Source organism: Diceros bicornis, chromosome X (genome assembly GCF_020826845.1).
Source record: "Diceros bicornis minor isolate mBicDic1 chromosome X, mDicBic1.mat.cur, whole genome shotgun sequence".
Taxonomy (NCBI): domain Eukaryota; kingdom Metazoa; phylum Chordata; class Mammalia; order Perissodactyla; family Rhinocerotidae; genus Diceros; species Diceros bicornis.
Window position 1 is genome coordinate 125,007,724 of NC_080781.1, and position 16,097 is coordinate 125,023,820.

Consider the following 16,097-nt stretch of genomic DNA (forward strand, 5'->3'; position numbering starts at 1 on the left):
AGATATTCTTACTTTCTTTTAAAATATCACTACAAGATTGCCTGGAGTGGATGTTCATCCTAGAACATGTTTCATCATCAGGAACAATGAGTCACTCCATCCTGGAATATGTGTTAGTGATGGTTCTTCACCATCACCAGCAAATACACCAAAGTGTGGTTTAGCCAGGGGAACAGTTACAACAAGCAGTATTGAAAATCAGCCAAAACCTGCTGCTCCTGGTTACATAGGGCTGTCAGCTGTGTCTACAAGCAGCCCTGTGTGGCATCCATTCTCCATGGCTGATCCTGCACTCCATCCACAGTCCAGCCAGGCTTCACAGGGACCCAGAATTTAGCTCGTGACAGGTTAAATCCTGCTAGTACAAACTGTGCAGGCTGGTGTTAAATTCCTTTGCTATATAGGAACTCAGCTATAACAAATAGTGCTTGAAATCCAGCCATCAGTGAGACATCCTGCCATATGGAGTTTTTTGTGTGTGATGCTATTTCTTGTAACACAAGTTGACCTGCATCATTTGGGGCCCTGCCGTGCTTCCTTTCTAAGAATGAATGTCTGAAGAGGGCTGGTTACTCAGGCTGTTGCTTTGAAAGGGTCCTTCCATTTTTAAATATTTGGTAGCAAAGGTAGTGTTAAGATACATAAAAGCGGGAAGTCTCCATTTTCACAAAGAAGAGACCTGTAAGTATCCCTAGTCACAAAAGGCAAACTAGGCTTCAATTTGTCGAACATGCCAACAATAAGACAATGATGCTAAAACCTTTTGAGAATTTACAAAGAAATTGTACAAATGACATATCTTTATGTCTCACAGTACAGCCTCATCTTATCTGTAGACACCCCTTTCCAATTCCTTTCACATTTTTTGAGAAAAGGCAGTTTGGAAATTCCTCCACATTCAGGTGTGCCCCATCCATACAGACTTTCAGGACTGCTTGAGCCCATTGCCACTTTGCTCAGAATTCCCATATTACATGAGAGATCATCTTTTCTCTACGTCATTTTGCACATAAAAATAATCTATTGTTCCAATAAGAATAGCTCTTACATCATGAGTGCAAGGCACATACTGGGCTGCATTCTGAGGATACAGTGAGGAGAAGGACACAGTTCTTATCCTTCCTTGAGGAGCTCACAGGCTAACGAGGAAGAGAGCCAAGGAGTTGTGGTATGTTGTGATTCATGGTGCAGAGAGATGCACACAGTAGATACTCGAAGCTACTCATTGATTTATTTTCAGATATACAACAAAGCCAATAACAACACAAGACCCAAACTACAGCCTTTCTTTCGATTTGTCTATCTACTCTGCACTATTTCTTAAAACTGGAGTTGCATACAGTAGGCCCCAACCCACTAATAATTTCAGCCAAAGCCTCCTCTGTGTTTTTAGTTCCTAACTTTAAGTCTGAGGAGTTCCCTTATAGACACAGAGAGAGCTTTTTAAAAAGAGCTTTAAACATTTACCCAGCACTAACTAGATGCCAGGAACTGTACTAACCCTTTAATTATCAACATAATTCTTTTTACAAGTGAGGAAACTGAGGCTTAGGGAGTTTAAGGAACTTGCCAAGGTGACACAGCTAATAAGTGGCAGGGTTGAGAAGGACTCTCCACTTCTTAGGAGCATATAAGGCTGCCTCTTTTACATAAATGTTGAGTTAACATAATTACAAATTACCATTTCTCCTCCTATTACTGAGGCAGGACATCCCAGATTGGACTTTTTTTTTTGTGAGGAAGATCAGCCCTGAGCTAACATCCATGCCAATCCTCCTCTTTTTGCTGAGGAAGACTGGCCCTGGGCTAACATCCGTGCCCGTCTTCCTCCACTTTATACGGGATGCCGCCTCAGCGTGGCCTGACAAGCGGAGCATCGGTGCGGGCCCAGGATCCGAACCCGGGCTGCCAGCAGTGGAGCATGCGCACTTAACCGCTATGCCATGGGGCAGGCCCCCCAGATTGGAATTTGAAATGCATTTTACCTAAGGAAATATGTTATAGGTGGTATTCAGGTGTGGTTGAAATGAGGTAGAAAACAGGCAGGAAATTAAATCACAGAGAAAAGCCAAGTCAGAAACCACTGAACAATGAGAAAGATGTCTCTCACCCCTATACTCGCCAAAACAGATTAATTTTTTTACAAAGCGGATAGATCATCCCAGGTGCCAATGATTATAAATCTCCACCCTGGAATTTTTTTTTTTTATTTTTTGCGAGGAAGATCAGCCCTGAGCTAACATCCATGCCAATCCTCCTCTTTTTGCTGAGGAAGACCGGCCCTGAGCTAACATCTATTGCCAATCTTCCTCGGGTTTTTTGCCTTTTTCTCCCCAAGGTCCCAGTAGATAGTTGTATGTCATGGTTGCACATCCTTCTAGTTGCTGTATGTGGGACGCAGCCTCAGCATGGCCGGACAGGGGGTGCGTCGGTGCGCGCCCGGGATCCGAACCCGGGCCACCAGTGGCAGAGCATGCGCACTTAACTGCTAAGCCATGGGGCCGGCCCCCCTCCACCCTGGAATTTTACAGAAGCCTGTTACCTCTCCAAGCCTGACAGAAAGAAGCTGTTATCAGCCAAGGGCACTTCTCCAAAATTATATTCAAAGCAACTACCTGAGCATGCAGCATGCAAAGCCATGGATACTAAACTCACAAGGCCAAAGCCATGTAATTCTACTTGGTAGCCAGGGCAAAGCCATGGCATTTTTAGAACCTTTTACCCCAACCACATTGTTTCTTCTTCTCCTTAGAAAGTCTAAAGCAGAGGAGAACCCAAGTGTGGATATATTCTTCCTGAATCCAATGAGGCTGCCTATTTAAACACTCTCCTGTTCAGTCGAACAGAAATATGAGCCAAACTACAATCACCTAATGCCAAGACAGTTTAGAATTCTCTTTCCTTTCTTCACACATGTGTTGAGACTTTTTGACACAAAGAAATGTAACAACTATTAAAACACAACTGAAAATATGCTGTGACCCAAGTGAAGATTGCTTAAAGTTAGGGAGTCATTGATTCCAGAATGAGCTATTTGAAGTGCATATTACAGAGACTTAATAAGAACTTAAATGGTACAAACCAAATCCAAATCTAAGGAGTACACAAAAATCTTTTTATTAGTGGAGAAATCTTTTACATAATTCATTACTTATAATATGTTAGAAGGTTATCCTTAATTGTGACAACATTCCTTGTGGCCAATATTTTCAGTTATGTGGATGGGCATTTGGGGACCCTAGAGTTACTTAGCCCACAACTCATAAGCTAAAATGGATGTGATCCTGCCAGAGATATCAGTTGGCTAGGGTTGCCAACTTGGTCACTGTTGGATGGCTCTGGAAGGTCTGGGAGACAGGCGTGCTCTCCCTTGGAAGGATGGAGAGAAAAGATCTCGTCTGATTTTTCACCAGTGAACTCCCTGGGGAACCAACACCACTCCCTGCAGTTAGGCTAACCAAGGCCAAGCAAAACCACAGGAGTTTAGAATAATTTCCCAGAGGCATAAAATGCTGTCCATATAGGGGCAGTTAAGGTATATAGACTCTTTGACTATGGTTGACAGATTCAGCTGGAACCTGGGATCATCATGACCCGAGGAAAGAGGTCAGGGCATCCTCCCCAGGCCACAGTAACCTACTTCTATTTTCTCTGTTAGGCTGTACCTCCTCTTGATCTGGATTCTTAAAGTAATGGATCATGGAGATTTCTCATCTCTTTCTTAGGAAAAATCCTCTGCTCAGAAATAATCCAAAGAACCTAGAAACGCCATGTCTGCTCTTTCCCAGCCCCATCCTGCCTCCACCCAACTATTCTCTCAATGCTGTCAGACTGGATCTTGACTTTTTACACAGGACGATGATCATAGATCCTTAGAAATGGAAAGGTTTATAGGGATCATCCAGTCCAGATGTCTCAGATTTACACATGAGTTCAATAGAAACCCAGATAGCTTAAGTGACTTGTCCAAAGTCACTTGGCTGGTTTAGGGCACCCCATTCAGGTGCCCAGTGTTGTCTTCACTATACCACCTTCTTTGTCTTGAGATAGACTTTCCAGTCCTCTGCTCCTGGCAGAGCTCAGGCCCAGGACTGACTCTAGGCAATGTGAGTCACTGTCATGCTTCTGGGTACCTTGTTAGGGGTGGGAGTTGGTTTGAGCTGTTGAGAATTGGGCGGTAACTAAGCAAGGGAAAACTGATGGGGTTGTAGGAGTTCCACACATTTTCCCCAACCCCCATCATGCTTGTAGCTCGAGAACAGCCCAACGGGTCCTCCCTCCGCACCTTGTACTTCCAATTCCTTAGGTTGCATTTTGTGACTCCTCCCACATGGTCTGGGCTGCTACTCATAATCCTCTTATCTTCATTTCCCCTGAGAACACATCGCAATGGAAGTGAAAGGAAGAGCGGAGTCTTTCTGGTGGGCCACATCCCGTTGGGGCAGGGGCTTTGCCTGCCCTGGGTCATAATGGGCTGCTGGATCAGAGGAGACTTGCCCTATTATAGGGATGTGGGTGTCATCTTGGCCCTGGATAGGTGGACTGATAGGCGCTCAGTTAGGGTATCTCCAGGTGGCAATGGAATTGCTCTTTGGGGATCTGAGGGACAAAAGCATCTGTCATCAGTTGGTATGATGGCGGGTAAGATAAGGTGCTATAATCATGTTTGGAAGGGATTTTAAAAGTAACTTTATACAACACATTTTTCTTCAAGACCCTACAAATATGATGAAACACGTTAACCCCTTCTAACCATTTTGCCCGCTTTGGCACATTACAGAGGAAGCCACTTTATCAGAGATTACTTTATTCATGTTAGTAGCTATCATTGAGTGGCCACTATTACATGCCACTCGCTCTATTTCATTTAATTCACCTGAAGACCCTCAAGATAGGCACCCTTATTAACCTCCTTTCACAGATGTGGAAACTAAGGTTCAGAGTTCTTAAGTCATTTGTCCCAGGTCAAGAAGCCAGTTAGTGACACGATGTAAAGATTCAAACCTTCCTAAAACTGTTTGATCACAGCCTGTGTATTGACCACAGGACTTTTGAGAAAGAGAGAGAATCAGTGAATGAATGAATGAAGTGTGTGTGTGTGTGTGTGTGTGTGAGATAGAGAGTGAATGAGAGAGGGAGAGAGACAGACACAGAGAGGGAGACAGAGAGAGAGAGAGAGGAAGGGAGAGACAGAGAAGTGTTTGTGGTGGAGTGGAGAGGTCAGAATGGATTCCCCATAATCTCAGCTTGCACAGAGGCTGGGAACCAGTTAAAACTTGGTAAAGAATGGGGCATTTTGAGATGGGGCAGGATGGGCCACTGTCAGTTAGACTGATAGCAGAAGCCACTGTTTCCCCCAGGGCGCCCTTGAGTTCTTGTCCCATAGCCCCTCAGGACCTGCACCTGGGACGCTTGTCAAGACGAGAGCAGTATTCATTCACTTACTCGTTCCTCCGCACCCTGTCCTGAGACGCTTGAGCGAGCAAAGAAGCGCCACGCTTTTCCTGCTTTAACTTTCCAAAGCAAAAACGCTGTGCCCATTCCCATGCCCAGAGCTAGGGGCCCTCAAGGACAGATTGAGTGCTGGCTGCTTTGGCAGAGAGACTCGGCCGCAGTGGTGCTAACATGCATACCTAATTCCCTCTCAAACGCTCCCGGTGCAAGAATCTTCTGGAATGTCTACCCGAAGCAGAGTGTAGGCACTTCTGTTTACACTTGACCCTGCGCTTTGCAGATCCAAGCTGGGTGTGGCCCCAAGTGAGTTGGAAATTCCAAGCAGAGTGGCTGGGCACTCCGAACAGCCTCGGTCACCTGGGCGGTGACTCGAAGGCTGCCAGGTGAGCCCTGTAACTTTCCCACAGACTCTGTGCATGCCCCACCCCCCACCCCCGCCCCAGGCTGCAGCGGGCTCTCGGACCATGCCTGAGTCATACTCTAGAGGCTGCTCCAGAGGAGGTCAGGGGACTTCCCAGCCGCAGTCCCTGCAAGCTCGCCTCGCGGGACGCAAGCTACTGGCGTCATGCCCAACACTGCAGGCGGACAAGGACCCTCAAATCCTGCTTTAGCCCTCCAGGATCAGCCAATTTCAACAGTGCATTGTACTTGACAGTATCAAAGACATTTTCTCCCCTGATTATGATGTCGACTCAGTGAAGGAGCAGGTGGTTATTATTATTCCCAATTTAAAGATGAAGAAGAAACAGAGGCGATGTGACTCCCCCAAGGACCATGGCTGGTCAGATCCTGTACCTCATGCCAGGCAGTTGCTGAGACCAGATTCTGTGGGGAATTGTGTCACCCACCCAAAGCCTCTCCTTCAATTTTGGCACTTTCCATCCAGCCTCAGGAGGAAAAGAGGAAGTTAGGGACCACCAACACCCGTTAAGAGAGGAGGCTTCATACTTGGGTCAAGTTCAGTGGGGGAGGGGCCTACTAGATTCTAAACACTTGGAAGCAAGTGCCTCAGTTTCCTTATATGTAAAATGGGGATAATAGTACCAACCTCGGAGGGTTGTGGAGGGGATTTCTTGAGATGATTTGCATTCAGCCCCTGATAGTTAATAGGTGCTAAATAAATCGCTGTTTGTTGCTTTCCTGGAGCTTCCTGAACACCCTACCTCTTGCAAAGTTGTGAAGTCATTATCTAAATGACTGGAAAGTCCAAGGCAAGGTGGGGAAGCTGAGAGAGGAGGCGACTTTGATCTGGCTGGAAGCAGATTTTTTTTTTTAATGGGGTACTAGTTAACATGAATGGAAGTCTAAAAAGAATTACAAGCGCAAAGGGCATAAGGGCCAGTCGGTGCTCTGAGCAAACAGGGCTGAGCCAGCGGATGGCTTTTTCTCGGCCAGACTTGGGCAGAGAGGAGCCACATTGGGAGCTGTGGGAGGAGGGGTGGTCGTGCCAGGCCCTCTGAGGGTCGTCAGCTCTCCAGTACGGAGCACAAAGTGTTTGCCCCAGGCGTCCTCTTCCCTGATCCTCGACCTCGGGGAGAGCAAAGGACGCGTTCCTGCCACCTGACTCTTGGCCGGGGATGTAGTGCGCAGCGCCGAGGCAGGGAAAAGCGAAACGAGAAGACGCGGGCGGGGAAGCGGTGGCCCGCGCAGCGGTAGAATGGCTGGTTACGGGGGAGCGCTACGCGCCAGACCAGCATCCCGCCGGGAGGGGGCTCAGCGAACAGCTGGAATCTTTGCTTATCGCCTCTCTCTGACGGGTGAGGCAGAGGAGGTCCCGCCGAAGAAATGGTCACACGACGAGGGAAAGCAGCTTTTTGTGTCTGGTGTTCTCCACCCGTGCGGTTTTACAACCAGACAGCGATCTCAGGCCGGCACTGGAGAGAGCCGGGGGGCTGCTTTAGCACGCTCTTGGACCGCCCCGAGCTGGTTGGGCCCAGCCTGGGATCAGCCTCGGCTTCTCAGCAGGAGTTTGGATCGCCTTATTTTTACCATCCCTAAATATTTAAAGCCCCTATTTTTGAAGAGGCATCCTGGGAGCAAAGTGGCCCTCCATCCCCCAGAGAGGGGGTGCGGTCACCCCTGTAGGTCAAAGTCCAGGGAAGGCCACCACACAGCCCGATGAGCCCCCACTCCATCCTTGCTGCTGCGGAGCGGCCATCCCTGGCTTTCGGGGTCACCGAGCCCAGGAACTGAGGTGATAGGTGCTGCAACGCCAAGACCCCAGCAACCTCTGGCTGCTGCAGTGGAAAACTTCCCGCGTGGGCAGGGCTCTGGGGACAGAAGGGGTGGTAGATAAGTCCATTTAGAGGACAGATGGTGTCAAAGGAAGTTTTGAAGACCCTGTGAGATGGAGGTAAGGGGGACAGGCAGGAGTCCATCCATTTGCCCAACAAACATATGGTGAGCCCGCGTCTACCTCAGAGGACCGGGCACTGTGCGGGATGCACTAGAAAGACCCTTCCTTTTACAATGGGGGGAATTGAGGCCTGGACAGGGGCCAGGATTGGCCCAACGTCAATCAACTTGTAGGAGCCTAGCTGGGACTGGAAGCTCCTAATTCCGATTAGAATGACGTATGACACTGTGCCTTCTCTCAAAGGTAGACATCACACTTGCTGTCACACCCACACCTTCCCCACCCTCCAAGCGAAGAGCTAGATCAAAAGGGCGAAGGCCGCCTCGCTTGTCCGGGCAGCAATAAATCTTCCGAGCTCTCTAGCCTCCAGCCCCGATTGCCACCCGCTCCTCCGGGTTTGGCCTAAGACAACAGCGGGCTCCCGGGCGGCGGTGGCGCAGGCGGGCTCTGCGAGCCGGGGAGAGCGCGGCTGCAGAGGTAAATGCTAACGGCGGCCACTCGGGCAGGGTACTGGGTTCAATCTGTGCTTCCTGGCTTGGCCCTGGGACCCTCAGCAAGGACCGAATACCTCAGCCGCGGAGAGAGACCAGGAATCATGCGCGCGGGGGACTCGGTCCATGCGCGGGGTGGCTGGCGGCGGCGGCTCGGGTCAATGGCTTTTCTTCAGGCTCTTCCGCCGGGTTCGGGTAGCCACAGGTTTCCCAAAGGACGAAGGCTTGTCGCCTGCGTGCGCGTGAGTGCTCGTCTCCCTGTCGCGGCAGTTGGCAAACCGCCTATTACAGCCGTCGAGCTCACAGTTGAACCGCTTTACGCCTGGAAACAGAAACCTAAACGCTCACCCCGGATCTCCGGAGCCGCGATGCAGTATAAAAGAAGGGTAATAATGTGTTCGCTGGAGGCAAGTTAATTCCCCGCATCAAAAGTACCCATTATTTTCAGGATTTTAAAAATCTGTGTATATATATACAAATCTTTAAAATATATATACCAAGAGTTCACCCACTTCCCATTGCACACAGCATTTCAGAAATTTCCGTGTGATCTGCTGCTCAGAGACAGACACCGGCGTGTTATGGAAGTCACAGCAAAATCCTAGCCTCTGTCAACTCGCTAAACCGAGGCAAGTGAAACCCCTTGCGCCTGCATTCCACGGTGCACAGGCTCCTGCGATCCCCGGTGCTTACACTGGGGCCACTTTCGAACTTGCAAACTTCGCCAAAGACTATGGCAAAAACCCACCACTTCGTCTTACAAAGCTCGGAAGTGGAGCATCGCCCGATAAAGGCTTCCCGGCAGGCTCCTCAGGCCTCCCTGGGTGCACCAGGCAGCAACAACTTTCCTCCTTATCGGGAGAGGAGTCGACCCTCTTCCGCCCCGCGGCCCTAGGTGGGGGTGTCCGGGGAGGAACTCTAAAGAAGCTACCAACGCACAGAGCCTGCTCTCCGCGGGGCGGGCGGTGGAGCAAAGATGAGGGGCGCCCCTGGGAGCCGCGGAGCGCCGGGCAGGGCTGGGCGAGGATTCTGGCTCATGGGCATCCCAACCACCGCGTGAGCCCGAATCCGGAGGCCGGGCTGTAAGGGAGGCTAGGCGTTTCTTCTTCTTCCCTCGTTTTAGGGTCAGTCTGAGGATCTGCTCGTCACAGAGGAGACCCCTGGGAAGGGACCGGGGCAGGCAGCAATTTCCCCTGCAACGAGAGAGAGCCTGGGGGGCCAGCAAAAATTCAGGGGAGCTGAGCACTTCCGTCCCTTCGCCCTGGCCTCCTGGATGGACTCAGGCCCCTACCAACAAATGATAAGTCCTCTTGGGAATGCTAGAGAAAGAAACTGGCAGGTGGGGAAAGAAGTGCGCCTGGGCACTGGAGTAGGGGTGTGTGTGTAGTCCCGTGGAAATCGAACATGAGCACGGAGGCCGCGTGTAATCGGAGACTAGGGGATGTGTGTATCAGTGTATGAGAGAGAGACAGAGAAATAAGAGAGAGAGAGGGGCAGAATGGACGGATGAATCGCACTGGACGACTATTTCAAAATGCAAAATTTGGTCTCTTCTGCAAACGAATCATCTCACACCGCTTTCACTTGTTCATCCCCTGAGACTTTAGCCAAGCCGCACTCTCCTGGTTCAAGTTCGAAGTGGAACTGGAAACAAAAGCAGGCAACGATTCTGGCGCTGCCGGAAAGGAGGACCACGAAGCCTCCTCCCACGTCTCCCCTCCCGGAGCCAGAGCCGGGAAGCCAATGTGAAGATCAAAAGCTTCCACATCACCCTGGCGGGGTGCGTCCCCAGCCCTGACAGAGGCTGACTAAACTGGAGGAGGGTCGGCGGGGGGAGGGGATCTGTGGGACTCTGAAGCTGGGCGGCTCCTGCCGACCTTTCCTTGCGCCCAGGGACGGCGCGGGCGTAGGCCTTTTCTCCAGGGGGTTCTCAGCAGTGGTTTACGAGTTTATATTTGGCCTTTCAGGGTCATCCGCGCCTGCCTGGAGGCTCCATGTTCCATTAGGCCAGTAAATGTCCCTGTTGAGGAACTGTAGGCTAGGCCGGGCCCTGGGCCACCATTTTGGTCCTACCAGTGGGCGTCTGTAGCTGGGCCTCTCTCTCAGGGCTAGGGTTCTGCGAGCGCTGCGGGGCCTATATCGATTTGGGACAGCCGTTCCCAGAAGGCTGGGGAAGTCCCTCGAACCTCTGGGTATGATGGGGCAGGGGAGACAGGAGAATTCTACTGCTTGCTAGGAACCAACGCCTTAGCCTAAGCCCAAGCAAGGCGAGACAGAGGTCTCTCTGGCCCCCTCTCTGGCCCATCTTACGTGGGGGCGACCGGCCCTGACTCCGCCCCACCCCACCCCCGGCACTAGCCCATCCCAAGGCTCTGGAGAGGAGGTGCATCTGGAGGGGCCACACGACTCCCCGTGGTCCAGGTGCAGCGTCAGGCTGTGCTGGGTTTTGCTTTCCCGGGGCAGACGGGCCGGGAGGGCAGCTACTGAGCCTCGCCGATCCAGGCCAGCGGCTGCCGAGTGGAAGCGATCGCGCCGCCATGATAAGCTAGGTCCCCAGCATTGACCGGAGTTGACGTCGGGGTATCCCCGAGAAGTGACCGCCGCTTGAGAAAGCCGGGGCCACGCACAATGCGCCAGCGCCTCGTTAGGGGCAGGCGGGCGCTCAGGGAGCCAGGCCTGCACTGTCCGCGGCCTCATCATTCATTTCCCTGAACGCGCTGGTAAAAATGCATCAAAACAGGCTGCGGAGCGCGGTATAAAAGCACAGCGGGATGAGCTGCTTTCCAAAAAGGATCTCGGTGATTGGACCGGGCTCGGCGTGATTGACAAGAGCTTAGTTTGGTAAAGGGAAGACACGCAAGCTTTCACAGCGGGATCCCTTTTCTAAAATATATCACACTAGCCTTTGAAAAGCGCCGCACACTATAAGGAAATAGCGTTTCACGGCTCGCTTTATGGTGCGATGACATTTCTTTAAAACATAGCGAAGATCAAAAAACGGAGAGAGAGAAATAAAATGTGTTGCAAACACAATGTTTTAATTAGTTTATTCTGGGCGTTGCTTTTATCTGACGTTACATTGCGGGTCCCCCTTTAATTAAACAGCCCCTCTCGAGCTGCGGCAGGCAAGGAAGGGAGGCGAGGCGCTGCGCCCCTTCGTTCCCTTTAGGAAAAACGGAAGGGCTGGCCTGCCCCAGAGCCGAGCTCGCAGGCCCCTGTGCCCTCTGGGCCATTATCAGCAGGCTGAGGCTTTGGGGCTTCGAGAAGCGGCGGGACCCGAGCGTCCCACAGAGGCAGAGAGGAGGGAGGGGGAGAAGAGGAGAGGAAGGGGTGGAGGTTTCCCCCTGCAGGGAACCGAATGAACGAAGGCCGTCCAAGTAGCTCGGGCTCGGCGCCAACCTCCAATCCCCTTCCCCCTGGTGTGTCCCCCACCCCCCACTCCGCCAGCAGCCGATGTCGCTTGTCCGCAGGCCTTGTCGGGTCTCCAGGTTGGGGGAGGAGTGAGCGATAGTCACCAGGACGAGCTCTGGGGTCTCTGCCCACTCCCCGGCTCAGGCTCCGACTTCCGGCTACTTCGCCCTCCCTGGGTCCCAAAATAGCGGATCGTCTGATTCCTGACCAACAGGAAGAGACTCCGCAAGCATCCGCTCACTGAAATCGCGGGCGCCCCAGGCGCTGTCATAAGTGGCACCTCAAGAAAGGCAAAGGAGAAGCTAAGGGTAGGATGTGTTGTGGGCCTAAGCAAGGCCTGTTCTTACACACACACACACACACACACACACACACACTACACGTTTACTTCTTGGGAAGCTCTGCAGTCTTCGGCTTCACCATTAATCCCTCTCTCCCTCCCACACACACCAGCGGCCTGGCTTCAGTCTCAGCCCAGCCTTTGAGCATGGCACAGAGCCGGCCCTTGCAGCATTCTCTCAACAATATGTGCTGCTCAGGCTGGTAGATAGTGATGGTAGGCATGTTGTAGCCTTAAACTCAGAGGGCAATGTTTGTTCATTCTTCTGGTGAGACCATGAAACTCAAAATATAAACCTGTGGAGTTTGATTGGGGGCGGGGGCAGTAAGACATGCAGATTTTGCCCCCTGGACAAACCTCAGAACACAAGCCAGTAAATTGATGGACCGGTCATAAGACCTCTTCTCCTGTCCAAATTTGATTCTTCTACTGAAACCAGGAATGAAAGTCAAGGTTTTCAGCCTGGGAGCAGGGGTGGGGGTGAGGAGAGCCACTGCATGGCTGGGATGTCTCCTTTCCACCTTTTGCTCAGAGGAAAATGAGACAGAAAGCAGGGTGAGCTGCTGGCTAGCTCTGACCTCTGTAGCCTATTTGACTAGTCAAAGAAGTCTACAGTATTGCCTGTCATTGGGAAAGGTGAAGATTCATTACTTCTCCCACCAAATATTTTTAAGTACTGGAGTTTAAATATTAGGATTTGTATAAATGTCTGAAATTTATGGTCTTCAACACCAAGGACTTCTTTTTAAATCATGCACACTCTCTCCATGTAACAGCACACATAAGCAGCATGTGATATGTTTGGATGGAACTTTTAAAACAACTGCAAAGGTCATTTGGTAATAATCAAAATAATTCATTTAATATGTGGTTTCTATGAATGAGAAAATTTGATATTACTGAGCATATGCACAATATGCTTTATCCATTGTATTAGCCTCTAAAGGCTCTTTTCTTTTATTAAATTATTTGTGATGGACCTACATTATAAAAACAATCAACAAAAATTAAGTCACATGGGTTATGACAAAGTAGTGCCAAGCCAGCTTCCAGAGCAGTTTGCCTCCCAACTTTTTTGAGCATTATGCTCAAAATAATGATTTAAACCTACCACAGCTATAAAATTACAACAAAGCTCAAGAAATGAAACCCGCGTATGGAAGTGAGCTATAAAGCACCGTCTCATAGTTAGTCTTCTGTGTGTGTGTGTGTGTGTGTGTGTGTGTGTGTATTTCAGGGAGTTATGGAATTGTGAAATTAAGAATTATAATAATAAGCCTCAAATTGTTACCAAGTGATCTTTAAATTTGTTTTAAAGAGGCCAGAATGGAAGCAATATTAAACGGAGCCTTGATCTTGAAGACTATATATTGCAGAAGAGGACAAAAGTAGAATATAATGGAAGAAGCCACTCCCCAAATTGGGAAAACAATGAACTCAAGCTGATTTCTTTTTTCCTCATGAAAAGATAAACTTTTCTATAAAAGTTCCATTTGGGTATTCATCCCAGCAAACTCCAACAACATATCAGGGTTAGAAAAGACATAAGCAAGAGACGCATGTTTAAATAAAATAAAGAAGCTCTGACAGTTACACTAAACTTTAAGTAATCTATATAGTATCCATGAAATATTTATTCTAAAACTTCAAATCCTAGAATTTGTTCTGAGGGTGTTAAAACGTTTTGCTGGTCCATGTGCAAGACTGAGCCATGACATCATTTACTCTTTTACCTAGCGCACAATATCTAAGACAGTGTCTTGCATGTAGCAGGCAAGCTATAAATATTATTTGAATAGAGTGAAACCAGCTAATGTATTGCTTATGTGAATTAAAAAAAAAAAGTTTTTCTAAGGAAAAAAAGGTTAAGTTTCAAATCACTCAGCAACTTGAGATGCAACCATTTGCCCTCATCTCTCTCTGCCTTCTACAATTTCAGGGAGACGTTCCCGGAGCCTGAACCAAACTGCACAATCCCTGGACAGCTGTTCCTTGTAATTATCTAGAACCTGAGAGGCATAAGGTTTTCCTCATCAGGCCTGGGGAGTCCACCTAGGGCGTGGGGGGGGGGGCGGTGGGCAGCAAAGAAAGTATTTGTAGTGAACAATTCTAAGGGAGAGGAAATGCCTCCCCATCCCCATCTCCTTTCTTCTGGAAGGAGATCAGGACTGGACTGGATAAGATGGAGAAAAGTGGGATCAGAACAGCCCTTTTCTGGGCCGGCCCCATGGCTTAGCGGTTGAGTGTGCATGCTCCGCTGCTGGCGGCCTGGGTTTGGATCCCTGGCGCGCACCGACACACCGCTTCTCCAGCCATGCTGAGGCCGCCTCCCACATACAGCAACTAGAGGGATGTGCAGCTATGTCATACAACTATCTACTGCGGCTTTGGGGAAAAAATAAATAAATACAATTATAAAAAAAAAAAAAAGAACAGCCCTTTTCTTCAAATAGCTCCATCCCTTACTACCTTCCAGTGGAAATTTTGTTCTGTACCAACAAAAGTGTAGCTCTTTAGTTGAAATAAAATCAATAGGACCAGGCCCAGGAGCAAATCATTTCTTGACCAGAAGCCCTTGATTTCTTCTACCTCCAGACCAGGGCACGGCAAGTGTGCATTTCTAGAAAGCATAGAGTGAGGCAGGAGTCGAAGGTGAGGTTTTTCTTCATGGGAACATCTAGTGGGCAAAGGGAACAGGTAGGGATAGCAGTCTGGAGTGGGGACCCCAAGTTTACTCTCAGAGCACACCAAGTTGGTGTATCTTGGACCTGGGTAGTCATGCCAGGGCCAAGAACGGAAGCCCAGGAAGGTTACAGGGTGGGAGCAAAGAGGCTCCAGATAGTGACCTACTCTAGTTCAGAGGTTCCTTCATTAGAATCACCTGCGGAGCTTTACAAAAAATAGTAACATGGGACCCCCTCCTGAGATCAAGTGAGTCAGAAGCTCTGGGGTGGGTCTGGACATCTGAATATTTCAAAGATCTCCAGGAGATTCCAATGTGGAGCCAGGGCTTCCAACCCTGGGAACCCTGGCTCCACTCTATCGCTTCTAGGGCAGAAGGCATGCAACTCCTCTCTCTCCCAAATTTGAGGAGGTGTGGTTTGGAAAAGAAAACTAGATATTGCAATTTAACTCTTTAATCGAGAACCACAAAAATAACAGATCAGGCCGGAGTTAGAGCTTTTAAGTGTGTGCACAAAGGAAATGAGTCCCCCTCTACTCCTAGGGGGCGTATTAGAAAGTGAGGAGGACAGGCAAGTGTGTCCCGATGTCACGGTGGTTAAGGACTATATAAACCACCAAGAAGGCTAGTTCGCTCCCTTGGCTTCAGAAATAGAGGCTAAAATTACTTCAAGAAGAAGGAAGTAGAGGTAAGAGGTAAGAATTGGTGAACTTTTTTAAAGTGGGAAAGGGGTATTTAGGTGAAGGGGTTGAGAGAGTCTCCTGGAGTGTTCTTGACGCCACCAAGCTGAGGACAAGTTCGGGCCTTGGAACTAGTACTTAGGGAGTGGGGAAAAGAGTGTTCTAGGCCGCGTTTTCCCCCCTTCATTTAATAGGTACATAGATAAGAGGAATCTCTGTCTAGAAATGTGTGATGAAGTGAGGAAACAGGAGAGGAGGAAAACGGAGGTCTGCTGATAAAATGTGCTTCACAAGGTCCTTGGTCCTTAGGAAATCTTGACCTTTAGCCCTGGACAGCTACAGAGGGGCTTCTGCACAGCTGGTGCTGACGGAAGCATGTGCGTCTGAGGTCGGGAAAAGGGCAGAGCCGGGGAGAGGGACCACAGGCTCTGAGAACTCCTCCTGTTGAACGCCCTGAAGGGCCTTCCAGGGAGGTTTCTTGCTGAAATCCGGCTCTTCAATCCTTGAAGGACTGCCTGTTAAAATGAGAGAAAGGGGGAGAGAGATCAAGACGAAGAGGTCTTTGTGGACCGGGTCGGTGCGGAGCTCGGACCCTGGGGGAGAAAAAGAAGGGGGCCTCGAGTGCACATCGGCTGAGCAAATTAGGAAAGGACGACGCCCCAGCCTCCGGTCCTGTCGGTGA